Source organism: Augochlora pura, chromosome 5 (assembly GCF_028453695.1).
Source record: "Augochlora pura isolate Apur16 chromosome 5, APUR_v2.2.1, whole genome shotgun sequence".
In the NCBI taxonomy this organism is placed as follows: Eukaryota; Metazoa; Arthropoda; class Insecta; order Hymenoptera; family Halictidae; genus Augochlora; species Augochlora pura.
This window is the reverse complement of record NC_135776.1, coordinates 5,851,024-5,859,656: the sequence shown is the minus strand read 5'-3', so window position 1 is coordinate 5,859,656 and position 8,633 is coordinate 5,851,024. Positions and strand designations below refer to the sequence as shown.

At 36.2% G+C, this 8,633-nt stretch overlaps 1 protein-coding gene across 8 annotated transcripts in view; it reads left to right on the top strand.

Moving 5' to 3' along the window:
• The first annotated feature begins 1,961 nt into the window (after positions 1–1,961).
• The window catches only part of Machr-a (muscarinic Acetylcholine Receptor, A-type), a 22,065-nt gene continuing 15,393 nt past the window's right edge, over positions 1,962–8,633 (top strand). For 3 of the 8 annotated variants that reach the window (XM_078181308.1, XM_078181307.1, XM_078181309.1), the window contains exon 1: positions 1,962–3,263. The gene's annotated coding sequence lies outside the window, so the exon portion shown is untranslated. The remainder of the gene's footprint in view (positions 3,264–8,633) is intronic. The other 5 variants (XM_078181306.1, XM_078181305.1, XM_078181303.1 and 2 more) reach the window with 5 other exon arrangements.

The following is an 8,633-nucleotide window of genomic DNA, read 5'->3' as shown; positions in this document are numbered from 1 at the left end:
TTCACTTATCCGAAAGTGTTCACAAAAACTAAAAGTATCGGGGATTTTATCTGGTATTCGCGGAATGAAAAAGTAAACGGAAGAGATAAAATCTTTATCTACAGAATTCCGTTTTTAAGAAAAACAATTTTAAAAGTTCATAAGGTACGCGGTCCAAAGAAACTTTTAAGCCAGGGCGGCTAAAGTGTCTGCTCACGGCTTACCGTTTCTACTTGTTGTGTACACCAGTGCCGGTGCGGTGCTGGCTAAAATAGTATTTGAAATGGAAACTGAAACTGTTTTTAGAGACCATTTCTTAAACTGTATTACATTAGTTAATTTTAAGTAATTATTTGCTTCCTTACGAACTGAAATATTATCTTAAAATGTTTATTTAATTTTACAAGTATGTACAGTGTATCATTTAACACTTACTTGTATAAAATATATTTACTTGTGATTCTACCTAAATAATAAAACAAAAGGTAGAATAAAATTGATTCATTCGAAGTTTTACATCAGCGAAAAATCAGATAAAGATCCGCCAAGTTCGCATGAGCTACAATAAGTAGAACCGGCTGATCTTGATCAGACGCGTCAGTGATCATCTCTGCTATTCAACAGGCGCGTCTCTGCTTAATTTTCAAATTCGTTTTTCTTGCAAACGATGTCTGAAACGAAACAAATTTATTCTACATCTTGACCTTATCTTTTTACGTAGAATCACCTCCATCCTGATTGTCCTATACATCTCTAGATCTATTTACATATCGCTCTAGAGATCATATTTTTCACATTCCATTCTACAATTTTTTCTTCCTTTTTGCCCCGCAATATTCTCCCTACACATAGACCTGTCTCTTTCGTCTCTTCGCAATCTTCTAACAGGTGTTTCAACGATCCTCTTTCTTTCGCAAATATCTCATTTTTTAATCCATCATCCAATATGTATTTCTCCATTTTATGTTATCTTTTTTTCCTTTTTCTTCCAACTACCTTACTCTTAATTTCTATTTTTCGTTATACCTAGATTCTTTTATTTTATTATGTTACCCCTCAATTTCTCCCTCCCCATATCTCCTCCTTTCCCACCTTTCTTTATTCTTTCACGGCGAAAACTTTTTCCATTGTTCCTAGTAATGAACTTTATTGAATTTCCTTAAGGTTTTCAAATGGTTCATCTCTTTGCATATTAACATAGTAATAAAATAAAGTAACATAAAATTAAATAATTAATATAAGATAAAATAACATCAAATTAAATAATTAAATTAAGATAAAATAACATCAAATTAAATAATTAAAATAAGATAAAATAACACAAACTAAGATAACTAAAATACGGTAAAATAACAGAACGAAATAACTAAAATGAAATACAATACTTGTATGACGAGTTTAAGAAAAACATTAAAAAATGTTCTAAAGTTGTACTATTTAATACCATAAAATCATCAATTAGCAATTATACGTTTGGTTCTCTATTGCCTTTGCTTCTCTCTCTCTCTCTCTCTCTCTATTGTTCCCAGTATCACACCCACGTCTCTCCTTTAGGTACACCTCTCTCAAATTACCGCTTCGGCGAGGGCGTTTTGAGTCGATCGAAGCCATAAAAGGGAATCCATAGAAGCCGAAGGTTACCACCTTCTTTATCGTTTGAAAAACATTTTGAAAACTATCGGAAGCGCGAGCGTACGCGTAACCGCCACTGTTCCGCGGCCGAGAGAGAATCAATTTCGCCGTACGAATAAGATAAGCTTGCGTTCGATTTCGGAATTCCGGGTACTTTGGGAGGAGCTGCGAGGTGTAAAAAAATTCGGAACGCGGCGTGTGGCGGTCCAGAGAATAGTATCTAGTAGGCAAGGACCAATGTCCCATACGTATGAATGGGCTGAACACGAAGACTCGACTCATGCGCGCGCTTCGAAAATCAAAATCAATGTGGTCCTCCCCTCGGAACTCAACACCGGCCTTGCTCCGGTTGCCCACGCCCTTAGTGTGCCTCGTACTTCCGTCGCGAACGCATCCTTCGTGCAATCATCGTTGCTTTGCGTCCTCTTCTCTCCTTCGCTCTGCTTCTCTCTCTCTCTCTCTCTCTTCTCTATTTCTCTTTCCCTCACCCACCCTCGCAGTCTTCTCTCTCTCTCTCACTCACTCACTCACTCAGTCAATCTCTCTCTCTCTCTCTCTCTCTCCACGTTTACCTCTTTCTCGATTTCTCTCTTTCTCAGTTATTTGCTCACTTACTCTCACGCATATACACGTACGCGGGTACATTATATAACATACACGCGGTTGGTCCTCTCTTGATCCGTGCGTCGTCTACTTGTTGTGTTGTCTATCCTCTTTGGGTTTAGGTTCGGGCTCGAGTGAATCGAGAGCGACGGGAATGTGTGTCGCCGATGATCGGCGGAAAAGAGCGGCAGCCTATCGCGGAACGGATCCACGACGGTGTTCGATCATCGGCTGAAAATATTTCCGTGCACACCGATGCACGCAACGGTCTGCCCTCGGTACGGTCCATCCACGGACGGCTAAGGGCCCCTCTGTGCGCGGTGCTGGCCCGTTCAGTGACTGAGATTTCTCCGCGCGACACAACCGTGCGGTGTGGCCACCCAAGCCCCGGGGTGTTCTCGCCCCGATCACTCGCGTTACCTACACACCGTGGTCCAAGCGGAATTCTCGGGCCGCGGAAAGTTTCTTTGATTCTCTCGATCGCGTTACACCGTGATCGCGTCCCTCCCCCCTACCTCGCGGTACATTTTGTTGACAGCACGCTGTTTATCCGGTATCGACCCAGCCCCTGTGAATTATTATACCCGCTCGGCTTCGTTCTCTTCTGTTTCTTTCCATTTGTTTTTTTCTTTTTTTTTTCGGTATTTCAGTGTTTCATTTTCTTTCGTTTTCTTTTCTCGGCGATTCGATCGTCGGTCGGCGACACTCTCGGTTCCGCGATCGTTCTCGCCACGCGAAACCCATCGGGATTTCTTGTTCGGCCTTTGTTTTTCGCCTGCCTCCTAACCAACAACTGGTGTCGCCCACCACGCCTTATATTGCTTTGTTCCGATAATTCGAACAGCGGGCCCGCGCGGATACGGTTCCGCAATATGTTCTCGCACGATTACCGTTTCGTTTCTACCACGAAGCAGCACCATTCCGGACGTAACGAACGTAACGTAATAATGAACGCGAGGCGAGGAGACATGTAAAATGTGTTGTACAATTATGGAACCGATGAATTTTATACCAGTGATTTAGTGCTATGTGCGAACGCATGGAACAAGGTAATGATTATTCGAAATTACGATTTATTGTTGCTCGGTACAAGGGGGGGGGGGGGGGGGATGGGGATGCTTTGGCCGATGGAACGTGTAACGTGGTGTAGCTTGTAAGTTGGTGTTGCTAGTCGATTTATGCTGCAAGGATCGCTAGTTTATTGTCCCTGGCAAGTTGATCCTAGCTTTTGTCCTGTTTTATGGGAATGTTCGGCATTTTTCTGGGCAGGTTTAATGGGTCAACCTCTATATGTATATATATATATATATATATATATACATATAGGCGACGTTGTAATTGTTATTTAAATTGTTATATTTTGTTCGGATTGTATTTATATTATTCCGCACTGTGTCGTATTTCTACTCTATTTTATATTTATTATTATCCAATAAATAGTTCTCAAATTTATAGAAAGTATTGTTCTCAGTGTTAATTAGGTTATTAGTCAAATTACGTTACTTTTCCTCTTGTTAGATGCAATTTTGAAATTATACCAATTGCTTTACACGTGTCTAGAGACCGTTGTAACAGCAGAGAAACATTACGTCGACGTAATCGTTTTGTTATTTGTTAATAGTGCATGTTCGATATAGGTTGCATTCGTGACTATGATATACGTTGTTCATTAATTGACAATACTCGATGTTCGTGTGATTTTAACGATTATTTTACCACGAATTAGTATTACGGTCTAATCGAATTTGGAAACAGGGCGTTGGTACCAACTCTTTTTTTTGTACACACTGCATGCTATCCCTTCCATTGTATTTACATTGCCGCCTTATCCGTGTTTTTTTCGCGAGCTTATATTCATTGTTGCAATCCTTGTCGCACAATGGATGTTGGCGTAGGCGTGGATTTTGTTTTGGGAAATGGACGGTGCCGAAATTGTAACCTAAGAGACACCATTGGCATTTATAAATACAATTGTAGACATGTACATGTACGAACCAATTATAAATAAATAATAAAGATGATTTCAAATGGCTGTGAGTTCAGTATTCTTATGTTTCTTCATTCTTGTATCCTTCTTTTGGCTCGAATGAAATTTTACGTGCAAATCTTTGTCATTTATGGTTTAGTGCAAAATTAGGAGAGAATTTGCGGAATTGTTAAAATCGGTTGTCTTTGTTTTAACTAAGATACGATCTGTAATTTGAATTTTTTACACACATTTTGGGCTTTACACTTTAAAAATTAAAATAAGTTCATTAATCTTAATTTACGGTTTACATTGATTATTATGTCCTATTTGGTAAAAGTAATGAAAAGTTCTTTTTACAAATACAATAACAAATTAAACTATTTTCGAGACTCTCTTTTATTAAATAAATATGTAATTACATTTCCCAACGGTTGTAATACGTTATATAATTGTTTATGCACTGCGCACATTTCAAAAGAAATAAGAGAAAAAATGTTGGACATTTTATGGACGTTGATGAACTTGTCAATTAAAATCGGCCAGACCCTGAGTTAATTACGACGGTTGTTATATTTAGAACAAATAAACGCGAATAAGGTAATCGGAAACACGAAATCATACAATTTACTATGCAACAGAAATTCCACGATTTTATTACGAACTTTTAGAAAGAATTCCGAACTTTTATTGCGATTATGCTGAACGATTTTGTTAATTTCTATGCGTTCGCGATCATGGTTCATAGATTCACGTATAAAGCGAGTAAATCATTTATCTAGAATTAGATTAACGCATCTTTTTGCAACCTTTGTCCAGAGTGCAAAAAGATATTTAATATAGGCTGCAGTCACGGTGCATTGCGGAAATAAATAGAATGACCTAAAAATAAAATCTTATAATGATTTGAAATGTAAAATATCAAGTTCCGCACATTTTCACATTTTTAAAAAATATTTCTTTCAATTCTTTCATCTTATTTATATGAAAAACTATGTCTTATCTACGGAAAGCTCTCAATGTACAAAATAATACGAAACAGTATATAATCGCTTCTCTTAGAAACCAATCATTACCCCTCTTTTGATGTTACCGCGATTCAATGTTCATATCATAATAATAATATTAACAATTAACGATTATTGGAAGGAAAACGCGATAGAACGTCGAAGGAAAAGACTTTGGTTAAATAACATTTTCATTGCACGTTGTACATACTAATTAAGATCAAATCATTTGGTGTATTATTATATTTCACAATTGTCAGAGAGATCGTGTATTGCAACAGACACCAAAGCGTGTCATCTGCTTATTGTTGACACAAAGCGGAGCATTTTTTTTTGTTAAACAGATCTTCGTTACAATTTTCTACTCTGATTGGGCTTTCAGTGTGCTTAAATAGAGCGAAACAGGGAGGCTTCGACTCGGCTACGCCGACGAGACACGTGACTCCGATGAATGTATCGATGAAAAACAATGTGAATAAATGCCATGGGCCATGAGTGCTCAAGACACAGACGGGACAAAGGAAATGCGATTCCTTTGAAATGTTCCTGATACCGTTTCCAGTTTGCACCTTAACACATTCCCTGACGTGACACGGTCGCCTGAGCTTTCTCTCTCTCTCTCTCTCCCTCTCTCGGCTCGCACCATTTTTATTCCATTTACGGCATAGTGCTCGATTTCCATCATTTTCACGACGGAAACCGATACTGCTTAAAATCACCGTCGGATATCGAATGATCCGATTGATAATTAACCCTTAGCACTCGAAGCCATTTCAACTGCGAAATATAATAATAAATATCTGAAATATTTTTTCTGGCTTTTAATATATCCATTTTATATAAGAAAATTCATTCTACGCGTATGAAATTGAGTCTTGTGATTCGTATAACAGTTACACTTTCAACGAAAATTTTTCTTTAATCTAAATTTTAACGATATTTACAAAAATAATTTTGGAACGTGTCACAATAACTTTAACGGCGCCACAGAGTCGCCGTTCGAGTGCAAAGGGTTAACCGTCGCAACTAACGCGTTATTACATTCACGATTTATGGTTACCATTACAGACCGATACACCGGCCATGGATTCGTAAACAATAAATTACGCGGGCGTATTGAATAATAGTTTAAACGACCGAGTAATTATGATTTTAGAATAAATTAAATAATTTAGCAATTGTGAACTGAAATAATTTAAATAATTCAGCAATTGTGAACTGAAATAATTTAAATAATTCAGAAACTGTGATTATTAAAAAAGAAAAACATAAATAATACAAGCATCGTGAATAATGAATAATTCAAATAATTCGGTAATCATGATTAATAAACACACGTGAATAATTGAATAATTGTAGGTAATGAACCGCCTACATAATATGGTAACCATGATGACTTTAATAATCAAATAGTCGTGATTAACGAATAAGTTAATGCCAATTTCAATATTAAATGATGAAGGACGCATAACCATTGGTTGCGATTAATACAGAAATTATTCATCGCGAAACGTTTCCTTTGTCCGATTCTGATCGCTCCGCGGGTACTATAGTGTACACCGGTTAATAATGCCAAACACGTCATTTATACTATCGACGACGGATAATTATCTTCATCGATCTTAACTGGCTTCTCATTGACAATTCAATGAAAGTTATCACAGGACGCGGCGTTACATTACAGCATACGAAATAAATCGGTTATCTCTCTCTGTTGATCAATGAAACGGGTATTCAGTTAACGGAACAATCATTGATTGAAGTGGTACTTTAAATTTTCTCTGATTAGTATAATAAACAGCATCGAGGGGGAAACGTTTTTGATACATTCAACGTGGTAATTGCTTGTCTCGTTGCTTTTATTATTTTTCATTGACAATTGTTTATACGGATATATTTAGTAAATAAATAATTTACTGAAATTACCCTAATAGGACGAGACAATTTTTATTTCTCGCATGCCTTTAATCATTATCATTCTCAGATTTTGATAACAGGAGATTTTTAATTTTTCGTCGATTTGAAAGAATTATCAACACTTATATTTAACAGATTATTAATTAGATTGATTATTAAATTAATCAGTTATTAGTTATTGAGCTGATTTAAAAGGTATGTGTTTTCGTTACACTTTTAGTAATAAAAATAAATAAAAATAAATTTTTATTTCATTAATCAAAATAAAAATAAATAAATTTTTATTTCAGTAATAAAAATAAAAATATATATCAGGATATCCTGTTTTTTATGCAACACCGTCAAAAGAGTCCTTTTTGCAAGGGGGCGTAAATTTCACGGCGGCGCATTGATAATTGCCACAGTTATCAAATTTTGTTATCGCGCGTGACCCGGGTCGCGGGCCGACCCCTCTCACCGGTGTTATGGCACTCGACTCGCTTCTTCAAACTGTTTACTTGAAAACACAAAGTCGAGTGGGTAATTGTTTCGATCCCTTTGATGAAGACCGTGGCCAGATCTTTAGACCGTATTTTCATCGATCGTTTCATAAACTTCTGAAGAAAAGAGAAATTTTCTCTTTTATCAATCGTAAGATTCCTTTCAGCGAATATGGAATAATAATGGCGATTATTATTTACATCGATATGCAGCTTTTCTTCTATTTCATATATTCCATAGGTGTCGATAAATATGAATAAATATCTGCACGAAGGTGGACATTGGATACAGCATGAATCTAAGATAGCATTAGCTGAACTTTCATGATTTTCATTGTGAAAATTCTGCAACATTTAATTATTTTACATTGACTACTTTTGAGACACTTCTCTTCTTTAATATTTTAGTTTCTTCAAAATTAATACAGTTTTAAGGGATAGACTTTATTGCAGTTATTTTCTGTGTCGCTTAATAATATAAATATTGTACATAAATATTATGGATTATAGTAAAAAGACTGCATTTAATTTTTGAGAATAAGTGGACCAAAGAAAATAGTGTTTGTCCATTGAAGGCTTGATTTTTGAGTACGCGTGGCTTATAGTACGGCGAGAAGTGGAATTAGTAGGTCATGATCAGACGCGCCCAGTCGACCTCCTATTCAATAGTGTTATTTTTCAAACTCGCTTCCCTCGGAAAGCAAGGCCCTCAATGAAAAAATATTATTCCTTCTTGTCGACCTATTTTTGTGCGTGGAATCGTCTCTTTATGGTTACACCGTAAATTCTGTATACCACCTTGTACAGCATATTATTAATTCAGATACCATTATATAATACAATTTTATTTTTACATTATTTCATGCAACCTCGTTATTTTATTTAACAAAGCTTTTCTCATATAATGCTATTATTTCACGAATTCAAAATTAAGATAATTATTATTTTGGCAAGCTGCCTCGAAAACATTGTAAAGTATGCACGAAAAAAATATGTTTAATATAAAACAGTGGATAATATTAAGATAATATAATAGTCTTGATTATTTAG